The 24669-nt window shown below is 41.6% G+C and overlaps 1 long non-coding RNA gene across 2 annotated transcripts in view; it reads right to left on the minus strand.

Annotated features, from left to right (window-relative positions):
• Window positions 1-352: 352 nt before the first annotated feature.
• Window positions 353-24669, minus strand: part of LOC113937845 — a 34836-nt gene continuing 10519 nt past the window's right edge. For both annotated transcript variants that reach the window (XR_003524743.2, XR_003524744.2), the window contains 4 exons: window positions 8469-8589; window positions 2907-3022; window positions 2720-2813; window positions 353-1738 (listed from right to left, as the gene is read on the minus strand). This is a non-coding gene — a long non-coding RNA (uncharacterized LOC113937845). The remainder of the gene's footprint in view (window positions 1739-2719; window positions 2814-2906; window positions 3023-8468; window positions 8590-24669) is intronic.

The raw sequence follows: 24669 nt of genomic DNA on the forward strand, positions 1-24669 counted from the left end.
AAGTCGGTTTGCTGGATATTGAATTAAATGTTAAACACTGAATTTGAATTTCAGATAAAAAAAGGAATTATTTTTTAGTATCAATATGTCCCAAATATTGCATATATTTTTTTCTGCTAAATCCAGCAACCCTACACCCAAGCCAGAAGCCTTAGAGCCATTCTGAATTCCTCCCTCCTTTCCCACTTTCTTTTTCTTTTTTTTTTAAGATTTTATTTATTTGAGAGAGAGAGAGATAGAGAGCATGAGTGGGGAGAGAGGCAGATGGAGAGGGAGAAGCAGACTCCCCACTGAGGAGGGAGCCCGATGCAGGGCTTGATCCCAGGACCCTGGGATCATGACCTGAGCTGAAGGCAGACGCTCAACGACTGAGCCACCCGGGGACCCCTCCCCTTCTTTTTCCCACTTTCAATTGCCTTCCAAGCCCTGCTGATTCTTTTCTATAATATTTCTCATTCTGTCCCCTCTTCTCCAACTCCACTGTGACTTCCTTGGTTTGGGCCATCACCCCCTCTCTCAAAGACTCCTGTAATTAATTGCCTTCCATTTGGCCTTCCTGTTTCCAGCCTTGCCCCTTCTAATTCATGCTATGCACAATAGGTAAACTGGTCTTTCTAAAACACAAACCTGACCACATCACTCCTCTGCTTAAAATCCTTCCATTGTTCCCCATGGCTTTCAGGATAAACTTCAGACTGATTAGCCAGGCTGATAAAGCCCTTGATCATTTGATTTCTCTTTCTCCCTTGGTAGGCCTGTCCCTAACTTATTATTTTAGGCACATACTTTTGCTCCCAAAGCCCTTGATGCACTGTATTGCAATAGCTGACTTGTCTGTGTGTTTCCCCAAGCACATTTTACATTTTCCTTCAGGGCAAGGATTATGGCTTATTATTCTTTATACATTGAGCAACTGGCACTAATAAACAATTAATGTTTATTGGATGAATTATGGTTCTCCAGCTTGCATTGCTCCTATTCCCATCCCTGTGTGGTTCAACACGTCTTAGTTGGACACTTCCCTCCATTCCAGATGTGGACCTTTCTGCACCAGTCTTAAGCCTGTTATACCTTTATTCTCACTGAAACTCTCTGAGCTCTGATTTCCATGGCTCAACCACGATGAAAAAGCTTCTTGTCCACTCCATTACGCTCCTACCTAATGGACGTTAGGATAAAGAAATGACACCTTACCGAATGAGGCCCTAGCCAGTGCCCCCCCTGAGCTGAGTTTCAGATCATGATTCCAGTTGACATAGGGCAGCTGTTAGATGAGAGTTTCTCGCCTGCCCTCCCAACCCCCACAGTTTGTCCCCAGCCCTTCCTTATCCCCTGGGGAGTAACTTCTCTCTCTCTCTCTCTCTCTCTCTTTTTTGTTTTGGGCCACAGCAGTGTTTAGCAGGAGCTGGCAGCCATGCCTTGTTTGCGCTGTGATCTAACACCAGCTGACAGGTGGGTTTCGGGGTGTCTCTGGGGCCGTGGCCTGTTTAGTGGATTTACCACTCTAAACTCAATTACAGGAGACTTTAATGTTCCACAGGCAATTCCAGTCCCTTTTTGATAAAAACTCTGGTGAGTAAATAAGTCAGAATGGTGATAGGGGCCTGCCATTTAATATTCACTGAAGTACACATGTTTGGAAATTGGAAGTAGAGTTTAATCCATTTTCATATTTATATCGACATGAAGCTTTAAAAAGGACCCCTCCTTTTCTCCACCAATCTTGTCAATTCCTCCTCTGGAAAGATAAAGATAAAATGGATATAAACTTTATTTATTTTTTTAAGTTAGAAATATGTGACATTATGATAATTAAAGCGTGAGCTTCAGATCTGTTCATTTTCAACTCAGAACTAATTCTTGCATTTCATTTGAACTCCCAGGAAAGGCAGGTAACAGATAAACCAAAGTCACTGCTGTTTCTGACGGCTAGACTTTTGGATTTGACTTTGCTACGGGAGCTCAGTGAAAAGCAGATGTTCGGAACAGAGAGATCTTAGCTCCAAGATCTTACAATTTAGGGGAAGGTTTCACAGCCATTCCAAGTAATGTAAAAGCACCCCTTTTAAAATAAAGGCAAGGCTCACAAAAAAATAACAAGCATTCATGCTCACTGATAAAGGTTACAGGACTATTCAGTGAGGGAGACCCAAAACCTGGGGAGAAAGCGTTAACACAGGGAAGGGAGTGATGCGTTGTTTTGCTGTTCCCCCACTCTACCTTGTTTTTTTTTAATGTGGATGAATGTTTAAGTATGGCGCTGTGGTCAAAGGCATCTCTTTTAATAATGCAACACACAGCGTCCTGAGGGGACAGCCGTTGATTTGGAAACTGAATATGGTGCACTCTAAATTCTCCTCCCCAAGGAAGGCTGACTAACTGATAAGTGCCACGAGCTAGCACGGGGACTCATTCTGTCAAATCAACTTGCTGGAAAGGCCCCATGCAGGATCTGCTCCAGTCTCTGGGAGCTAATGTGAGCAGACACTTGTGACATTAGACAGTGCAGCAGGCCTGGCGAGAAGGAAAAGTTCACCATCCGCCAGCAAGGTGGTCTTTAGATGACAAGGATAAAGAAATCAGTGCAAATTTGTTGATGTAACAACTTGGAAAAGTATGCTTTCAAAAAAAAAAAAAAAAAGCCACTCTATGTGGAGAGAGGATCAAAAGGAAGAACGGCAACAATAGAACTTGGAAGCTTTCTTTGGGCTTTCTGTACCTTTTGTGATAGGGCCTTTTCTCCCGGTCCTTTTTCTCTACTGGGGGATCTTCAGTTATGTGAGTGAGGCCCACTGCACAAACCACTGCTCCATCTAAAACCAAAAAATAAATAAAATAAAATAAAGGTAAAAAAAGGAAAAGTAATGAAGAGAAAAGAAAAGAAAATGCTCGTGCCTTTGCCTTACCGGGGTAAGTAGCATGTCTCCTCTTTCAGATGGGTGATCCCCTGACTGTTTCTGAGAATTCTCATCTCTCTGATCCTGGTGCATTAGTCCTGGAGGAAAACTGAAGCAACTGTTATCTGGGAAGAGACATGGAGATAAGATGTTACCTCTGTGTCTGACACAAAATGTAAGTAGATGTCTATAACTGGATCAAGTATTTTAAGAATCAAATAGCACGACAGGGAAAAACTGGAGTTATTAATATCAGATAGAGGAATTTGATGATGTTGAGTGTCTGATTCAAAGAGGTGGTTCTGCCAAGGTTTTTCCCCCTTGGTGGGGTAGTATAGCATACTTCTTCCATATTTAAAATAGAAAAAAAATACATAACTTTGAGTATGGTGAGCTAAATCAGCTCTCCCGTGGCAGCTGAAAGAGCATGGGCTCTGGAGAGAGATACCCTGTGTTCAGGTCCTGGCTCTGCCACTGATTAATCTGTGATCTTGGGAAAGTTATTTCATAAAAACATTTACCTCGTAAGATTATTCTAAAAATAACTGCTTCATAAGAGTCTCATCATGAGTGAATACATGTGAAGTTCTGAGTTCAGAGTCTAAGTGCACCATAAATTTGGCTGTGATTATTATTTAAATGAGTTTCCATAGGTTCTTTTTTGAAATCCAAATTCAATTAATTAACATATAGTGTCTTATTAGTTTCAGAGGTAGAGCTCAGGGATTCAACAGTTGTATACAACACCCAGTGCTCATTACATCACCCAGTTACCCCATCCCCCCACCCATCTCCCCTCCAGCTACCCTCAGTTTGTTTCCTTTGGTTATGAGTTGGTTTCCAAACCCAAAAGACTCCACCCGAAAACTTGTAGAACTCATACAGGAATTCAGTAAAGTGGCAGGATATAAAATCAATGCACAGAAATCAGTGGCATTCCTATACACCAACAACAAGACAGAAGAAAGAGAAATTAAGGAGTCGATCCCATTTACAATTGCACCCAAAACCATAAGATACCTAGGAATAAATCTAACCAAAGAGGCAAAGAATCTACACTCAGAAAACTATAAAATACTCATGAAAGAAATTGAGGAAGACACAAAGAAATGGAAAAACGTGCCATGCTCATGGATTGGAAGAACAAATATTGTGAAAACATCTATGCTACTTACAGCAATCTACACATTTAATGCAATCCCTATCAAAATACCATCAACTTTTTTCAAAGAAATGGAACAAATAATCCTAAAATTTGTATGGAACCAGAAAAGACACCGAATAGCCAGAGGAATGTTGAAAAAGAAAAGCAAAGCTGGTGGCATCACAATTCCGGACTTCAAGCTCTATTACAAAGCTGTCATCATCAAGACACTATGGTACTGGCACAAAAACAGACATATAGATCAATGGAACAGAATAGAGAGCCCAGAAATGGACCCTCAACTCTAGGGTCAACTAATCTTTGACAAAGCAGGAAAGAATATCCAATGGAAGGAAGACAGTCTCTTCAACAAATGGTGTTGGGAAAATTGGACAGCCACATGCAGAAGAATGAAACTGGACCATTTCCTTACACCACACACAAAAACAAACTCAAAACGGATGAAAGACCTAAATGTGAGACAGGAATCCATCAAAATCCTTGAGGAGAACACAGGCCCCTTAGACCTGAGCTGCAGCAACTTCTTCCTAGAAACATCACCAAAGGCAAGGGAAGCAAGGGCAAAAATGAATTATTGGGACTTCATCAAGATGAGAGGCTTTTGCACAGCAAAGGAAACAGTCAACAAAACCAAAAGAAAACTGACAGAATGGGAGAAGATATTTGCAAATGACATATCAGATAAAGGGCTAGTATCCAGAATCTATAAAGAACTTCAAACTTAACACCCAAAGAACAAATAATCCAATCAAGAAATGGGCAGAAGTCTTCTTTTTTTTTTTTTTTAACATATAATGTATTATTTGTTTCAGAGGTACAGGAGGGGAAGAATGAAGAGGGGGAAACTGGAGGGGGAGACGAACCATGAGAGACTATGGACTCTGAGAAACAAACTGAGGGTTCTAGAGGGGAGGGGGGTGGGGGGATGGGTTAGCCTGGTGACGGATATTAAAGAGGGCACATTCTGCATGGAGCACTGGGTGTTATACACAAACAATGAATCATGGAACACTACATCAAAAACTAATGATGTAATGTGTGGTGATTAACAACATAGTAAAAAAATAAAAAATAAATAAAATGCATTTTGACTTAAAAAAAAAAAAGAAATGGGCAGAAAACATGAACAGATATTTCTGCAAAGAAGACATCCAAATGGCCAACAGACACATGAAAAAGTGCTCAACATCACTCGACATCAGGGACATACAAATCAAAACCTCAATGAGATAACACCTCACACCAGTCAGAATGGCTACAATTAAGTCAGGAAATGACAGATGGCGAGGATGTGGAAAAAGGGTAACCTTCCTACACTGTTGGTGGGAATGCAAGCTGGTGCAGCCACTCTGGAAAACAGTATGGAGGTTCCTCAAAAAGTTGAAAATAGAGCTATCCTACGACCTAGTAATTGCACTACTGGGTATTTACTCCAAAGATACAAATGTAGTGATCTGAAGGGGCATGTGCACCCCAATGTTTATAGCAGCAATGTCCACAATAGCCAAGGAAAGAGCCCAGATGTCCATCAACAGATGAATGGATAAAGAAGATGTGGTATATATATAATGGAATATTATGCAGCCAACACAAAAATGAAATCTTGCCATTTGCAACGACGTGGATGAACTAGAGGGTATTATGCTAAGCGAAATAAGTCAATCAGAGAAAGACAAGTATCATATGATCTCACTGATATGAGGAATTTGAGAAACAAAACAGAGGATCATAGGGCAAGGGAGGGAAAAATGAAACAAGACAAAACCAGAGATGGAGACAAACTATAAGAGACTCTTAATCTCAGGAAACAAACTGAGGGTTGCTGGAGTGGTGGGGGGTGGGAGGGATGGGGTGGCTGGGTGATGGACACTGGGGAGGGTATGTGCTATGGTGAGCACTGTGAATTGTGTAAGACTGATGAATCACAGACCTGTACCCCTGAAACAAGTAATTATTATATGTTAATAAAAAAATTAAAAAGAAAAACACTTAAAGAGTTGGTTTCCATAGGTTCTTAATGACTGTAACTAAAAGGAAGGGTTCTGTGGTCAAGTAAGTTTAGGAACCAGGTTTAACACAATTAAGCATTTTTTTTTAACCGTGGTATTTTTCAGCACCTTTGTTATGTAAACATGCATGATGAACACCCAAGGAAGAATTTGCTTTCTAGTATTTGATCCTATAAACCCTTTTCCCAGCAAATGCTGTTCCTCAAGTGAAGGAAAAACAGTATTCCCAAACTCTGGTTCAGGAGTTAAAGACATTTTTGAGTCATGGTGCCTGATCCACTAAGGATCAGTAATTTATTTTTTATTTTTTTAATCTTTTTTTAATTTATTTTTTAATCTTTTTTTGTTTTGTTTTTCCTAAGTAGGCACTCCTCCGCTGAATGTGGGGCTTGAACTCACAACTCCAAGATCAAGAGTTGCACGGGCCAGGTGCCCCCTAAGGCAGGAATTTAAAGAATGGTAATTGGTTACCATACAGACCTCAGAGGTCTCAAAACACTCCCTTTGAAAAAATAGTATTTTGTAAAGTGGTACTGCAGGAGGCAGAATAGTGTATGGTTAAAACCCAGACACTGGAGTTGCACAAACCCAGGTTTAAATCTGTCAGGCAAGTTATTTCCTATCTCTAAGTGATCAGTGTCCTCAGCTGTGACATGGGGTTGGTGGGGATATTTACCTCCCAGCCTTGCTAGATCCACTAAATGAGGTAATGGTTGGCTCTGTCAGCTATTGTTGATGTATATATCCCAACAGAGGGGCTAGTATTTGCCAACAGATAAGGAATCGGTCATTTTGTGCCCAACTGCTCTACTCATTCAGTGCCTCTAGGATGCAGTGGAAGAAGCACTGGAATGGGAGCCGACATCCATGGGTTTTAGAGCACCTTTGTGCTAAAATGAGCAGATGAGCAGAGAGGACATATTTATCAAGACTAGCACACTTCTGTGCCCAGTTTTCTCGTCTGCGAAAAATCAAAGCAGCAGCACACCTTTCCTGCTTGTCTCCGGGTTACTGTAAGGCCCAGAGAAGCTCGTGTACATATGATTTTCTTAAACTGGAAAGACCTACTGCTGTTGCAGACATAACTCCTTGAAAGCTTACTACAGTCCAGATAGCATACTCGGTCTTACATATAAGACCTCATTTTAATCTTCACTGCGAGGTGGGTATTTTTATACCAGTTTAAGGGATGAGGAAACAGAGGCTCAGGGAGGCTAGATACTGCTGATTTCCCCCCCAAGTTCTCACACCTAGTAAGTGGTAGAGTCAAGAATCAAGTCCAGATTTGTCTGACTCCAAAGGTCCTAGAACCACTGTGCTTCAAAAATACCATTAAAATACATTTTAAGTTCAAAATTAGTATTGGCCACATACACTTTCTCTGCTAGTGTCTACAAACATCTTTTTGATATTGTAAAAATCTCTAACTTGGACAGCAGCCACCAGTTAAATGAATGAAGATGCAGCATTGGGTAGAAAACAGAATGATCAACGCAGGATCCAGCCTCTTAACTGGATGATGATTTATGGATACTGGCCAGCTGGTTAACTTTCCCTGGGACCTATGTATGTTTGCTTCGATTATTATCATGACTGGCATATGTCGGAGGGCACCAACTCGGAGGAAGTTGTAACCTGTGTTAACTGATCTCTAGCTCCTCAGAGCTTCTGGATGGCAAATTGATGTACACAGCAAGTGGCTTCACAGACTGGGGTAGAGCAAGGTCTGTCAGAGTGGGAAAATCCATATTAATGATATGCTATAAAACACTTTTTGTTAGTTATATATATTCCTTTACTTTCATTTCCCAAGAATAGCTCAGCTGTCAAAGCATTTCCAAGATGTCCATAGATTCGGCAAATACTGTGCGATCGAATTATTGCTCTGAGAGAAGTTGCAATTAAAACACATTAATCATTGTAACAAAGGATCCTTATTGAGGCTGACAAAGGTGGTGAAATCTGATGAATAATTAGTCTGGTTAATCTTTTAAAAGTGAATTAAACTGCTAACAAGTTAAATCACTATGATTTTCAGAATAAGCCTCCAGGGTGAGCAGAGAATGGGAATATTATCTTCATTTTTAAAAGATACTTTCTTCCTCATTCTTAATCTCTCGGCTTGCACTAGAGGCCCTGGGTTACAACAGTGGGGCCCTGAGGAGCAGCTGGGGGGAATAAGGCCGGTCAAGGAGGGAGGGCATGTTCTTAACTCCCCCCTGCCACACAGTGATTTCTTAGTGTATCTAAAATGAAGAGTAGATAGAAGAATCATGCATGGATGACCTTTAAATGTGATCCAGAACTAACATGGCACCTGCTCACTAGCCATTCTCAATGACCTAAAGTGGATCCATCACACGGTTCTGATTTCATCCCCACCGTAAGCCAACCAACCATGACAATGGGGTCCTTCTACGATTTCCTCTTTTGCTCTTCTCTCCAGTCAGATGGCTTATTCTTCCAGACAACACCTCTTCTCTTTGCATTTCAATTACTCTGGCAGGTTTGCCATGCTCTGAAATAAACCAAGATGGACAAATACAGACTGATAAGTCATGGGAAATGGACAGAATGGGACAATAATCATTTGGGTTAAAGTCTTGACATTGGCTGAGCCTCCACAATTCCGGGGAGTTCTAGGGGATGCTATAATGTGTTGTCCACACCCCCTTCAGGAAGGAAGGACTTACTCCTCCAGTAGCTGGGAAAGCTGCTGGAATCTGGCCTTCGGCTGTTAGCCTTGAAAACTGCCCCTCCTCAACAAGGCCACACTTCCTTCCAGACGTAGCTGACATCCAATTGGCCAAATCACTTGGGGTCTTGACAAACAAACTAAGAGAATAAGCAATACCCACAGAAAAATTAATATGTCCTGGAATCTCCCCAATCACTCTGGCAATTTCCAAGCTACTTTGATTATTCTTTACTCTCCTGGTGATGCCCTTGCCTCAGGTCACTGTGAGAGAAAGCCAAATTTAAATGGGCTTGCCATGAATTGGACCCACCTCTATCTCAGGCTTGAACCTAGGGAATCTTAACAAAACTGTAAAGTATCAAGGGAAAGTTTGGGAAGCAAGCTAAACTGGACCTCAGAGAAAGGCGAAGAGGAATGGAGGTCACTTGGCCCAGGATAAGGGAAGTTCTATTCGCTCCCTTGCAACGCAAAAAGTCTATTATGAGGAGAGTGTTCAATTCTTCTTTGACTTTCCATAGGAACAAAGAAGATTGAAACAGGGAGGACTTTACTAGGATTACCAACATTGAACATTGAAAACTTCAGAGAGATTAAATCAAACTAGTGTGTGTGTGTGTGTGTGTGTGTGTGTATGTGTGTGTGTGTGTGTTCTATTTTTTATTTTCAGGATTGCCTTTAAAATATTTTGTTTTGGGGCGCCTGGGTGGCTCAGTCGGTTAAGTGTCTGCCTTTGACTCGGGTCATGATCTCAGGACCCTAGGATCAAGCCCCGAGTCGGGCTCCCTGCTCAATGGGGAGTCTGCTTCTCCATCTCCTTCTGCCCCTCCCCATGCTCCTGCTCTCTCTCTCAAATAAATAAAACCTTAAAAAAATAAATATTTTGGGGCACCTGGGTGGCTCAGTCGTTAGGCGTCTGCCTTCGGCTCAGGTCATGATCCCAGGGTCCTGGGATGGAGCCCTGCATTGGGCTCCCTGCTCGGCGGGAAGCCTGCTTCTCCCTCTCCCACTCCCCCTGCTTGTGTTCCCTTTCTGGCTGTGTCTCTCTCTGTGAAATCAATCAATAAATAAATACTTTATTACTGTGTAACATACTCAGATGGCTGCAGTTCAGTCTGCAGAACAACGTATATTCAGAGAATTCTAACGATCCCCGATCCTCCCACCTTAATCCTTCCCTCTCCCACAGGAAGTCATTTTATGTTTTTACTTTGGTTTGGCCTATATTCCTTTTCAAAAAATATCTTTCTTCCTTTCTACTATTTCTCTTCAGTCATTTGTCTACTGTGCTTCTTCTCTTTTGAGTTTTCCTAATTTAGCCTTTATTTCTGAAATAAATCTCTTTCCCTTTATTTCTAATTCTTTCCTAGGTCTATCAACTCATTTCCAAATTTTTCTCAAAGTTACCATTCTTTTAACTCTTCTATCATTTTCTCGATTTCTTTTAGCTTCTCTGAAATATTAGGATATACTTTTCACCTTTTTTGTGACCATATTTTTCTAAGTGGTTGTAATTTGGGAGCAAAAATGTTTCCTTGATGCCCCAGCTTCAGTGACCTACATCTTCCCTCCTCTCTCCAGGCCTCTACCCATTGCCATGCTTTCTACCCCTCCCCACTCATCCAGGATATTCCTCCACCAATTGCTGTCTTTTCTCCTTTTCTGTACTTTTAACCTCTCTCCCTACTGGAACTTTTCCTTCAGCATAGAAACATATTTGTATTTACCTATCTTTATTTTTTTTAAAGATTTATTTATTTATTTATGAGAGCGAGCAAGTGGGGGCGGGGGTGCCCCTGTATCTACCTATCTTTAAAAACTACGATAAACTGCCCCCTTCCCATCCTATATCCCCCTTTAGCCATCTTCTTCGCTAATTCTTTTCCTAGCCAACCTTTTGCGAGGTTTATCAGTATGACTTCTTTTCCCAATTCCTCCTCAACCCATGCTGTCAACCCATGCCATGTAGCCCATCTCTACACACCTCTGCTGAAACTCTTGCAAAGGTCCCCACTGACTTCCTTGTTGCTAAATCCAATGACTATTTTTCAGTCTTTATCTTATAGGACCCCTTTCTACTCTTGAACACAACTGACCACTTCCTCTTTCTACAAGTGCTCTCTTTTGCTAGTTCTCTTTCTCCGGTTTCTCCTTCCTTAGCCAATCACACACATTTGCTATTCTGTGGGGGTGGAGGGGGGGGTTCTGTCCTTGGTCCTTGTCTCTTCCCTTTTGGCCCACTCTCCCTGGGTGATCTCATTCACTGCCTCAATTTCCACTACTACTCAAATACTTATAATTTCCTATTTACTTATTTATTTACTCACATTCCTCTTTATCTGAAAATGAACTTAAGACACCTCGGTAAAATATACATTGAAAAAATTAACAGAAAGTCTAGGCAAAGGGTGTGGAACAAGGGTAGCAAACAAAGTAGAACATAAAATTTGGTTCTAAGATTTCCTACAGTCAGTGCAAAAAGGAAAACAGAACACTGCATATGTTTCACAGTGTTCCTGAAATAAAAGTAAACAATTTGTTAAATAGAAGCACAAAATTTATGGTTCTGAGACATAAGCATTTTGTTCCATGGGTCCTCATAAAGGGGACACTGCACTGTGTTATGGAGCATCCTCACAGTATATCAGCAAATACTACATTTTTCTATAAGGTTTTTTTTTTAAGATTTTATTTATTTATCTGAGAGAGAGAGAATGAGAGATAGAGAGCACGAGAGGGAAGAGGGTCAGAGGGAGAAGCAGACTCCCTGCTGAGCAGGGAGCCCGATGTGGGACTCGATCCTGGGACTCCAGGATCATGACCTGAGCCGAAGGCAGTTGCTTAACCAACTGAGCCACCCAGGCGCCCTTTCTACAGGTTTTTAAGATTTATTTATTTTATTTGAGAGAGAGAGAGAGACTGTGTGTGTGTGTGTGTGTGTGTGTGTGTGTGTGTGTGTGTGTGTCTGTGCTTTGAGCACGAGGAGGGGCAGAGGGAGAGAACCTTCAAGCAGACTCCCCAACATGGGGCTTGAACCCATGACCCATGAGATCATGACCTGAGCTGAAACCAAGAGTCAGCCACCCAACTGACTAAGCCACCCAGGTGCCCCTTTCCACAGGTTGTTTTAAAAAACTAATGCCTCTTGATATTGATGAATTAGATTTTTTTCAAAGTAAACATATGGATGGTCAAAACCATATATTCCAAGTACTCTGGTTTATGACAACCAAGCCTTTAATTTTCAAACTTTCTTTAACAGCAGCCTTTGTTAAAAATGAAATCTCGCACGGAGTCCCAACTCTTAAAACCAATTGAGCTGGACCAGTTCTGGTTGAAAGGGAAAGTGAAGCCCTGTTCCTTCCATCTCCTGTCCCTCCCCACCCATCCTGGCTGCCTCTGAGGTTCAGCAGAACACTTCTGGAAGCCACCATCCTAACTTAGATTAATGTATAAATTCAGAGAATCGAGTCTTGGATGAAGTGCTGTAGATCACTCCCCATCACTATTTTCCTAAGCTGAATTTTGGATCAGCACTGACTAAGGATGTAGGGAAACAGTTATTCATCAATGCAAATTAGTGCACCTATTCTGAAAGACAATTGGGCAATATCTATAAAAAGTAGTACTAAGTAGTAGTGAATTCAAGGTTATATTCCCAAACACATACAAGCATTCTAAGTTGCCATTTAAGTGCAGACCCATATGATGACATGATTGGCCAAGTTGAAGACAGGATAAGGATCCTCTTAGGCAGTGGTTCTCAAGCTTAAGCTGATATCAGAGTCACCTGGAGGCTTGTTAAAACATAGATTGATATAATCCAACCCCAGAATTTCTGATTCTGTGGGCCTGGGAAGGAGCCTGAGAATCTGTATGTCTCACAAATTCCCAGGTAATCCTGTTGCTGCTAGTCTGGGGACCACGGCTTGAGAATCACTGCCCTTTAGGAAATTTAAGGAAACCTAAAGTGGTCACCCCACCTATCCAGACAGCACCCACTTGCAGGTACATAATACTCCTCAAAATATAATTTTGAATATAATGTAACCCAAATGTATGGAACAATCAAGGCATTCAAGTGATGTGATTTAACATGGCAACAACAAATGTTAAAGTGAGAAAAAACTGAAAACCTCATTGTCATCTTGGCCTTAAAAATATACATTAGTGGGACGCCTGGGTGGCTCAGTCATTAAGCATCTGCCTTCAGCTCAGGTTATGATCCCTGCTCCGTGGGAAGCCTGCTTCTCCCTCTCCCACTCCCCCTGTTTGTGTTCCCTCTCTCGCTGTCTCTGTGGCTCAGTTGGTTAAGCGACTGCCTTCGGCTCAGGTCATGATCCTGGAGCCCCAGGATCGGGTCCCACATTGGGCTCCCTGCTCGGCAGGGAGTCTGCTTCTCCCTCTGACCTTCCCCCCTCTCATGTGCTCTCTCTCTCTCTCATTCTCTCTCTCAAATAAATAAATACAATCTTAAAAAAATCAAATAAATAAATCTTTAAAATTATATTACACACACACACGTTAGTAAAGAAGCCTAAAGGTCTAATTGAGCGAGACAACCTCCTGGTAGACAAAAACAAAGAGAAAAAAAAACAACAAAAAACCTAACATCTCATTGGTTTGATTTACTTTAATTCTGAGTGAGATTTCATGTTTATATTTCTTTTTCTGTGGACTATCTTTTGATGCATATCCTTTCCCTATTTTAATAGGATTATTCATCTTTTTTTTTTTTAACAATTTAACACAACCTTCTGTCAGCCATTGGGTTGCAAATATTTTTCAAGTTTGCTTTAACTTTGTGGTCATTTTTTAATTTGCATGTTTTGAAATTTGTTATATCCAAGCATATATATTAATCTTTTCCTTACTACCTTGTGATTTTATATTTTGAAACTTAGAAAGCTCAAAATCTTCTCTATTGCAAATCACATTTTTTTAAAATTTCATCTGTTTTCCTCTATCACTTCTTATGGATTTGTGTTTTTATGGTTAAATCTTTGACTCAACAGGATTTTACCTTGATAGATAGAGTGATCTAGCTTTATTCTTTTCATCAACCACTAACAAGGTACCCTTAAGCTACTTACTAAATTATCTAATATAAAGCTGCCCTTCTAAAGAAAAGGAAAAGAGCAGTATTTCCCAGGCTTCCCTGATGACAAGAATCCCCTAAGGCACATATTAAAATACAAGTTCCAGGGGCGCCTGGGTGGCTCAGTCATTAAGCATCTACCTTTGGCTCAGGTCATGATCCCAGGGTCCTGGGATTGAACCCCGTGTCAGGCTCCCTGCTCTGCAGGAAGCCTGCTTCTTCCTCTCCCATTCCCCCTGCTTGTGTTCCCTCTCTGGCTGTCTCTCTCTCTCTAATGAATAAAATCTTTAAAAAATAAAATAAAATAAAATACAAGTTCCCAGGCCCCTCTCCAAGAAACTCTAATTAATTAGGGGGGCAGGAGTTTATATAATTTCAACAAGTACCCCCAGATGATTTTTATCATCTAGGAAGTTTGGCAAACACTAGAGTAGACTCTGTTCTGGATCTAAATAGAACCATGCCATCAGAGACTGGATCTTGGACATTTCTTGAGAAGTCTGAGAATTTGCATTTCTCATAAATTCCTGGAGCTGAGGAATTAAATCTAAACCTGTATTTCTGACCTTGTCTTCTACTAACTCTCCATATCCCTGTCTCTGTTTGATTTTCCTCCCTAGAATCTATCACCATGTGACATATTATTTGCTTGTCAGTAAAGATAGGAATTTCATTTTCCTCCATTAGGACTATGGGTGGTATACAGTAGATGCAAAGCAATAGTCGTCTAATGAATTAATTAATGTTTCTCCAGTTCAGAGTTCTCTTCTGAGATCCTGACTCTGTTACCCACTGCCTGGTAGATATTTTACTTGAATGTCCCATGGGAACTTTAAACTTAATATATCCGAGATTGAGCTCATCATTTCTCCCACTTCTCCCATTTCTCCCATTTCAACCCAAACCCTGACTGCTAGTGCACCCTGGCTTTGGACAATAGCCTCAACAACAACCCTCCTACTTAAGGAGAAGGCATCCTTGAGACGCTCTCATCTATATCCTACCACTAAGGCGTGGTGATCCTACTTTTCATCCTCTCTAAAATCTGCACTCACCTCTCCAATGCCTTAGTTCAACTCATCATTATCTCTTGCCTGAATTATTGCAAAAGGTTCCTCTAGTCCCAACATCCTCCCCAATAAGTACAAATTTCTACAAATCTGTAACCCTCACTTAAAATCTTTCAATGGTTCTACACTGTCTTGAGATGTAGTTTAATTGCCTTAACTTGACTCACTAGACTCACTCATACCAACCTGTCATCTATTTTCTCATGCCCTTCAGCCCTTGATCCAACAGAATTAACTATTCCTTCTCCATGGACAAGCAGTGGTGAAGCAAGAGGGGAACAATGACAGCAGTCTGTCCTGGGTGGAGGCAGCAATGGGCTATCTGATGCACTGCCTATAGGAAATTTTTCAGTCTAAATTGGTATTGCTTAAAAACCAATTTTTGCAGGAAAAAATTGGAAAAAAATTATTGAGGAAAAACTCCCTTCTACCGTTTTAGGGTCTGTGGCTGGGCCCAAGAATTAAACTGACATAAGATAGATTAATAGGAGAAAAGCACACACATCTTATTTAATATTTTTATGTGCACACAGGAAAGTATACATGGAAAATGAAGACCCACAGAAGCACTGAAGACTGAGAGCTTATATGCTTTTAATTTTTTTACTTTTAAGAAAGGTATTTTATTATTTCTTAAAAGACTTTATTTATTTGACAGAGAGAGAGAAGGAGCACAAGTAGGCAGAGTGGCAGGCAGAGGAAGAGGGAGAAGCAGACTCCCAGCTGAGCAGGGAGCCCATGGGACTCAATCCCAGGACCCTGGGATCACGACCTGAGCTGAAGGCAGATGCTTAACCAACTGAGCCACCCAGGCACCCCGAGCTTATATACTTTTTAAACAAAGAAATTACAAATTTGTGAAGAGGTGACAAGACAAAGGGGTTTGGGCTAGGGACAGTAAATTGTGGGACAGTAACTGACAAATACATGAAGGAAACTAATGGAAGATCAGGGTTACTTTAGGTTTGTTTGTCCAGATTCATTTTGGCATTAATTCCCAGTCTCCTGTGATAAAAATGTTCTTCTCTTCCTGATCCAGGGAGAGGAAATTTTATGACCTGATTTAGGTAGAAAGGGGAAGGTCAGAGAGCCCTTCCTGTACCTGCTGTTCCCCAAGAGACTTCAGCTCAAAATAATGTCAAAGCAGCATATTATGGGGTGGCATGTTCTGAACCAGCAATTCTAGATGATGATAGTAAGAGAGGAGAAAAAAAAAAAAAAAGCCAGGCTCCAATCTCCAGAAACAGATCAAATGCAGCAGGTTCAATGCATTACAAACTGATGTGATAACAGCTAAGCTATGTCGTTCTCTTGCTGGACATAAACATCTTGCACAACTTCAGACATGGTCACTTGCACAACACCAAGTACCAGATAGCTCACTCTCCCGGCTAACACACTTGACTGCTTTACCAATTACTGCTTTAGCTTTGATTAGTCCCCACCCGCTTCATAGATAAGATTTATTGAGGTGTCCAATCACAGAATTGTTCCCTTTTCTAGTAGCACCTAATCCAGAGTGAGCCCTTGTTTCCTTAGATCCTCCCCCAAATTACCCAACTACAGCTCAAATCCAAACCAAGTAGGTTCTTTCTAACACCCTCTTGCTGGGACATCCCATAGTTCCTCACGGTGTGTTTTGCTGCAACAATAAACAGAACTTACTCAACTGCATGTGTGTCCCTGTTGGTGTATGGGTGAAGGGCATTGTTAAAATGCAAAATCTCTTATAGATCTAACTTTTAAACAACTGCTACGGTCATTGTTGAGCTTTAACAAAATACACGTAGACTTCCAATTAGACCGTTTTTATTACTCAGGACTTCTGCCTGCATTGCATTTCCCCTTCTCTTGCCAGGTAACCTCTGCTCATTCTCAGGCCTTAGCTAAAGTGATACTGCTTCTGGAAAACCACCTTCAAGGTTTCCCCAGTTAGAGCCCCTCTGGACCTATATTTCCTTTCTGATAGTGTCAATGCTTGTTTAACTGTTTATTACCACAGCCAGCTTGTGAGCAGCATACGGATATGGCTTGACTGACTTCTGGGATGGGGGATAGAGTCTACAGTTCTCCTGAGGATCCCCCGCTACTGTGGGTCAGCAGGTAAGAGGAAGCCAAGCACCCTGGATGAGAAATGTTTTGAGTTTCCCTTGTCGCTAGCATTTTATTTATTTATTCTTAAAGAATTTTATTATTTATTTTGTAATAAAGAATATATAATAATAAAGAATTTTATTTATTTGAGAGAAAGCACGAATGGTTGGGAGGGGCAGAGAAAGAGAGGGAGAGAGAGCAGGGAGCCTGATGCGGGGCTCGATCCCAGGACCCTGAGATCACGACCTGAGCTGAAGGCAGACGCTTCACTGACTGAACCACCCAGGCGCCCCTGTCGTTATCATTTTAACATGAGGATTCAGAGTGATAAACACTCATGTTCCCGAGAGCTCTTCTGTCATGTGTTTAGGGATGACACCCAATCCAAAAGATCGCTCACGGGGGACCCTGTGCAGTCCAGCAGCCTTGACCATCAGAGCTGCCCCTAGGAAGGTAAAATGGTATGGAGTATCCAGTGTTGATATGAATGTCCTGTGTGGACACTCCAGTCTGCTTCCCTGGCCCAGAAACACAGTATTCCACATACAGATTTGCTATACTGATTAAAATATATGTTTTGAGGCAGAAAAAGATTCCCTACATTATAGTGGGACTGAGAAATTACATGTCAGGATGAAGCCTGATACAAATTAAACAAATGAGTAACAAACCCTTCTGGAGAGGAGCTTATAATGGAAACACTGATGGGATATAATTATGATCTGGATTATCACTACATTCTATTGAAGACCCCTCCAATATACAGTAGTTATGTAAAATACCGGTACACTGTTGTCGAGTGGCATTTGAGAAAACCATTAGGGTAAAGTTAATTTTTCTGAGCCTCGAAAACCACAGTGATGATTAAATGAAGAAGCCAACACTCTATTCTCTTTGCTACAAAGGAATTCAAGGAAGGTGAGAGAAGGGGGTGACTAGTGGCAATACACTCAGCTCCTATCTGTTTTGTCTTCACTTCTAAGCAATTCTCAGCCTTCACAGTTTATGTTGAAGGTCTAATTGGAGGACTGGTACACAAGTAGCCTGACAGAATTTTCCCAAATAATTAAACTCAACAATAATTATGGGTTGACCTGTGGTACATACAACATAAGTCACAATTACTACTCTCAAGGAATTTATAATCCAGTGGAAGAGAGATAATCCAAATGCACAAAGTACCAATATGCAAAGCTATACGCTGTAGGTGCTACTGGGCCTTAAGGCTCCTTATTTAGTCAGGGGATTAGAAAAAGCTTAGGAAAATTAAGGGCTTAAAAGATGCATAAAATCTTAAGGAAGAGACAAAACTGAGGAGTGTTTAGGGCACGCCTGGCACAAGGAAACAGTGAGAACTATGGTTTGGAGGCCCATAAGGTCTGAATGAGCAAAGCACTAGACAAAGAGAAGCAGAACCTTGCAATGGGTGACAGTCACTGGTATGAGGTCAGCCCGGAGAAGAGACCGTGAATGTCATGCTAAAGACTTAGAACAATAAGACTACATTAGCTATTGAAGGTTTGTCATCAGAAAGCAGTTCCAGCGGAGTTGTGTAAATATCTCCAATGAGAGAGAAAAAAATTGGTAATGCCCCTCAGTGACAGAATTGTCCCCCCTTTTAAAAAAGGAGATGTGCTACAGATGCTTTTTTATTGGTTCTAAATCCCTTTACAATTGTCCTTCTACCTTTTTTTTTTTTCTTTAGCAAAGAATACCATTCTACCCTGGCTTCAGCACTGAGATGCCATTTAGGCTCAACTTCAAGCTAAGCCTGATCCAGAAGTTCAAAGATGAGAATTAAGAAACTGGAAAAAAATCAAAATACACTCTTAGAATTAGGCCACCCAATCTTGGCAGTTTTTTTCTCCTATTCTGTCTTGGGCCTCAGGAGGAGGCAAGCTGGGGACCTCAGACTAGGGATAACTGACTAGTGATAAGGTGCTCAATATAATGGACAATTGAGTTCTATGTCAGGGAAAGTTGAGTTGAGAACGGGAAATGTGACACTTTAAAATCCTCCTATTTTCTTCTTCTAGGGTCCTCAATCTTCATAAAGAGAGTTAGTTTCAATTTTCTGAAAGCTTTGAGTTCTCTGTGTGTGTATACATGCACATATGAACAGATCTGTACACCAAGTCTCTAAAAAGAATACCTGTGGGGCTTTCCTCTCCCTGATGGGAATACAAAGAAAGGGAAAGTTGGCAGAAAGATTAGTCTTTGAAATTCACTAAAAGATTCTATTCCACTGGTTTGGTGTGACAGATCTACTACAGCAAGTCTAAACTTTGCCTGGGGATGCACCATGTGGCCATGGCATCGCTGTCCATGGTGCTGACACATCATGGTGTGCTGGGTAGACATGGTTGTTTCTCTCTCTCTTTTTAAGATTTTATTTATTTATTTAAGAGAGAGAAACATTATGAGAGGGGAGAGGGTCAGAGGGAGAAGCAGGCTCCCCGCTGAGCCGGGAGCCCGATGTGAGACTCGATTCCAGGAGTCCGGGATCATGATCTAAGCCGAAGGCAGTCGCTTAACCGAATGAGCCACCCAGGCATCTCCATGGTTGTTTCTCTTAACTCTGAGAAGATGATGTTGAATTAAAGTACTTGCGAGCACTTACGTCACAATGGCCAGAGTTGTATGTATCCTATTTTCTATCTGAGAGTAACTTTAGTTTTTACTATACTGCAGAACACAATGATCATTTCCATATCCCAATGTATGCAGAAAATTCATACACTGAGTTTTTTTTTTTCATACACTGAGTTCTATCATGTGTCAGTTAATTACAAAACCTCCCCCTCTGAGAGCACATGGTCTATCCTTCCTTCCCCACATCTCTCTACTTACAACTCTACCTGGCTCTGAAAGTACTCTACAATCTGATCGTAATACCGGCATGGCCCTATCTCCTACTTTCAGCAACAGCAAGAGTAATTGCCTCTTCACCCATCATGTGCCACTAACATTCTCCTCTATTTTTTAGCTCATTCTGGTTCCCAGACTGTAATTCCCTGCACTTGTTATCATCTCCCTTCCTACTCATAAAAACTATACCCAGATTTCAAGATCCAGCAACCACCCTGCCTCCTTCATGAAAACTTCCTTGATAACCCAAGTACTTTTAACTCCCTCTCCAAATTCCTTCAGAACTTATTATTTGACAAATGTGGCATTTCATCTTGAAACCATAGCATATTTGGAAGGGAATCTCAACTTTAATTCTGTCACAATGCAGTACAATGGAAAGGGCATGTGTTTTAGTCCCAGACAACTCTTGATTTCAATTCTAGTTCCTCCATTCCCTAGCTTGAGTGAGGTAGTTCGCCTTTCAGAGCCTCACTTCTCTAACTATGAAGAGTAACCTTTACCCTACATAAAATTATACATGTAGTAAATTATTTGGCACACAACAGGCTCTAAATAAGTAAGTTTTTGCTCTCTTCCTCTTCCCCCACTGTAGCCTTCATACCACCTACCACATGTTAAAACACATGGTAAATGTGTCTATACTGAAATGCATACAAAATTCAGCTTATCTACCCAAATGTGCTGTAGATCCACCTGCAAAAACTGGCCATCTCTGATCAAGCACATTTTGGGCAGAGAAGTGTTCACAAAGCCTGGGAGCACAAACGTAAGAGAGACCATTTGAAGAAGATGTTGAAATACTTGGCTCTTGAAATGGTTCTGATGATGGCTAATTTTATGTGTCAACTTGACTGGGCTAAGGTCTGCTCAGATAGCTGGTAAAACATTTCTGGATGTGTCTGTGTGGGTGTTTTCCAAAGAGGTTAGCATTTCAATCAGTAGACTGAGTAAAGAAGATAGACGCCACCAATGTGGGCATCATTCAATACACTGAGGGCCTGAATAGAACAAAAAGGTAGAAGGGTGCATTTGCTCTCTACCTGAGCTGGGGCATCCACCTTCTCCTGCCCTTGGACATCAGAGTTCCTAGTTCTTAAGCCTTTGGACTTGGACCAGCACTTACACCATCAGCCTCCTGATTCTTGGGTCTTTGGACTGAGATTAGGATTGGCTTCCATGGTTCTCATGCCTTCAGATTTAACTGAATTACACTATCAGTTTTCTGGGTTCTCCATCTTGCCTGCTTGACAACAGCTTTTGGGACTATCGGACCTCCATTATCCCATAAGCCAATTTCTATAATATATCTCCTCTTACATATATCTGTATATACATCTCATTGGCTCCGTTTCTCTGAAGAACTCTAATACAGTAATGTTCTCAGTCAGGGTCTGATGAATGAGTACAAATACTGCGAAGCCATTCACAGACATGGGCACTGGCAAAGAATACAAGTGGATGTGGAGCTCTGACTCCTGAACAACCAGCGCCCCAAACTCTTTAAAATTCAAAGTACAGTGTTGGAGAAATTTCCACTCTCTACAGCATGCCAAATTTTGACATTTTCCCCACTGACATTTTTTTATTTTCTATTACCAGAAAGGGCAGAATTTCTTCTGAAAAGGAGAAGAAGATACACAGAATATCGGCTTTAAGTGTTATTTTTGTTCTTGAAAAGGCTTCTCATAGACTTTAAAAGAAAGCTTTTTTCCTTCAGAGATTTATTTTGATAGAATTATCTGTGCCTTGTCAGGAAGAACAAAATTTTGTGAGCCTACCATACCAGTAAAATGCCAAATTATATGCTGTAAGTTTTTTGTTTTATTATCTCTGAGTCCAGTCAAAGAGAGAAAAGATTTTGAATCCAGAACTATTAGCATTTGGAAACAAAAGAGTCTTCACCACAGCCCGCTCCCCCAGGGCCTGCTTCCCCAGCCCTTCAGGCTCCATCACTCAGGAGGGAAGAGGCCATACCTCCTTCTCCTCCACCAAGCATGTCTCTTCTGGAGAGTCAAGGAGTTTACAAACAGTATCAATATCCTCAGCAATCTCTTTCACAAGCTTAAAGTCAGCTTTACAATGAGCTCCAGGACGTCAGTACACACACACTCATACACCCCCTACAAAATAACATTTTACCAAGGGCATGAAGTCCTTGCTGGTCCATCCCAGACCCAGAGAAGTACCAGTATGTAGTGGAAAGAGCTTCAACTTTAAAATGGGACACACCTGAATGTGAATCCTGGTTCTATTACTGTCCAGCTCTGCTACTTTGGGCAAATACCTAACCTCTCTGAGCCTCAGTTTCTTCCTGGGTAAAGAGGAGATAGTAATATCTACGTTGAGGGTCACGGTTCAAAAATTAAATATGTAAAATACTGAACACACTGGCTTGCCTGTAGTGCAAGTTCAGTAAATGATATGCTGTTACTATAGAGCGAAAGCTGGAACTACAACACCTGAGAGATAAGCTTTAGGTGTTGGAGACACCAGAGGAAGGCCACTGGGATGGAAAGAAGCACCAAGAGGGAGCAAGTTGGTAAGGCTGGAGAAAGGAGCAAGGTCCACGTCATGTAGGATTTCATGTAACCACGGTAAGGACTCTGGAGTTTTCTTCAAAGGGTGGCGGAAAAGCCATAAAGGGTTTTGACTAGGGGAATAAAACGATTAGATTTGTTTTAAAAATATGACTTTGGCTGCTGTGTGGAAAACAGACTGCAGTTGAACAGTTAGGAGGCTATTCTAATAGTCCAGGTGAGAGCTGATGGCGGAGGGAGGTGATGGTGCAGGTGGCAAGAACTGAAGTGCAGTATGCCTTGATGGGGGAGTTGACAGAGCTCATCGATGGACTGGATGTATGGAGAGGGGAGGGAAAATGTGATTTTTAGGTTTTTCCCCTAAGGAATTAGGAGAATAGAATAGCCATGAATGAGACAAGGAAGACAGTGGGAGAAGAAGTTGGGGTCAGAGATTTCTATTAAATTTCTACCTTTTTTTTTTCTTTTTTAAAGTAGGTTCCATGCCCAGCGTGAAGCCCAGTGCGGAGCTTGAACTCACAACCCTGAGATCAAGACCTGAGCTGAGATCAAGAGTGGGACACTTCACCAGCTGAGCCACCCAGGTGCCCCTTCTATTAGATCTCTATCCAAATGGGAATTGGTGGAGGAGACAGGAATTTGGGTGTCATCATCATAAAGGTGGTATATAAAGCCAGGAGACTAGAGGAGATTGCCAAGGCAGAGAGAGAAGGAACCTAAGGACTGAGGCCATGTTACTGCAATGTTTAGAGGTTGGAAAAAGGGGGAAATCCAGTAAAGGAGTCTGGAGGACTATTCACCTCTGGATTTGGCAACACGAAATATTGGTAAAATGTGGTTTTGGGTTACCACAAAAGCCTGATTCAAGAGTGAATGGAAACTGGGGTGCCTGGCTGGCTCAGTCAATAGAGCATCCAACTCTTGATTTTGGGGTCATGAACTCGGGCCCTACGTTGGGTATGGAGATCACTTAAATAAATAAAACTTAAAAAAAGAGTGAATGGGAACTGATGAAGTCGAGGAAAGATCAGTATAGACAACTCTAGCAAGAATTTTATTATAAAGAGGAAAAAACCAGGGAGTTGCTGGAAGGAAAAATAGATCCTGGAGGGTTTTTTTAAGATGGAAAATATATCAGAATGCTTGCTGATGGGGATCATTCAGCAGACACGGGAACTTAATGGTGCAGGAGAAAGAAGGGAGAATTTCAGGAGTGAAGTCCTTGAGGAGGCAAGAGGAGATGAGATCTGAATATAAGTGGGAGGATGAACCTTAGACACAATGGATCATAAGAGGAAAGAAGGCCAAGTTTATGGGCACAGATGTAAGAGGCTGGTAGAATGTCTTTCATATTCAAGAACAGAGCCTGGGCCAGGGCACATTACTGGATCCTATATCGGAAAGGGTGGCATTCTATTATACCAAGAGATTTCACAGCACAAAATAGGAGAAAGTTAATTTTATTTTCCTCCTGGTTCCCTCCCATCGATCCCTCCTGCCGTCTTTGTGGCTTTTCTAACCAGACTCCAGCATGGACACTGCATGCTAATGAGACAATACTTGGTCCAATCCCAGGCACTTGTTTCTGAATAATTAATCTGGCACTTTACCAGCACCTACGAGCCTTGGTTTTTCTGATGACTAAATAAAAGGCCAAGGCTCTTAACAACCATCAACTAGCTCTTCGGTATGGTTTGGCTCCATGTCATATGAACACACCAGGAAGTCTGGACCGATCTGATGAAAGGAGAACAGCCTCCCCCTTTTGGCTCTCCACCAAACCATAGCTCAGACAGCAGGGGTTCAGCTTAGTCACTCCAGGGAGATGATGGAGGATAGGATGTCCTGACAATTCTGACCCCTCACACCCATTTCAAGCATCACCTGGGACCCTCTGGCTTTCCTGAGTCCCCTCCAAGTATTTAAGTGCCTTGTTTTGTTTGCTTTCTGGCAATTCGCCTGTCTCCCTCCACTCCATCCTATAGTCTTATGTTTCTCCTGAATGTGAATGTGATCAGTATCAGCTTAGGTTCCCCAGACGGCATGACACGAGCCCAACATTCAAAATAAAAGAAAGTCTCCTCCCTACTGAAAATGAAACAAACACAAAAACGAAACCGTAACAGGTTTCTCTCAGCTTATGTTTGAAAATGGCCAAGCAGAAGCCCCACCTTTTAGACGAGCTTTACGACTTAACGATGACTGAAAGAAAGAAGAGCATGAGGATTGGTTA

Source organism: Zalophus californianus, chromosome 8, assembly GCF_009762305.2.
Source record: "Zalophus californianus isolate mZalCal1 chromosome 8, mZalCal1.pri.v2, whole genome shotgun sequence".
Classification (NCBI taxonomy): domain Eukaryota; kingdom Metazoa; phylum Chordata; class Mammalia; order Carnivora; family Otariidae; genus Zalophus; species Zalophus californianus.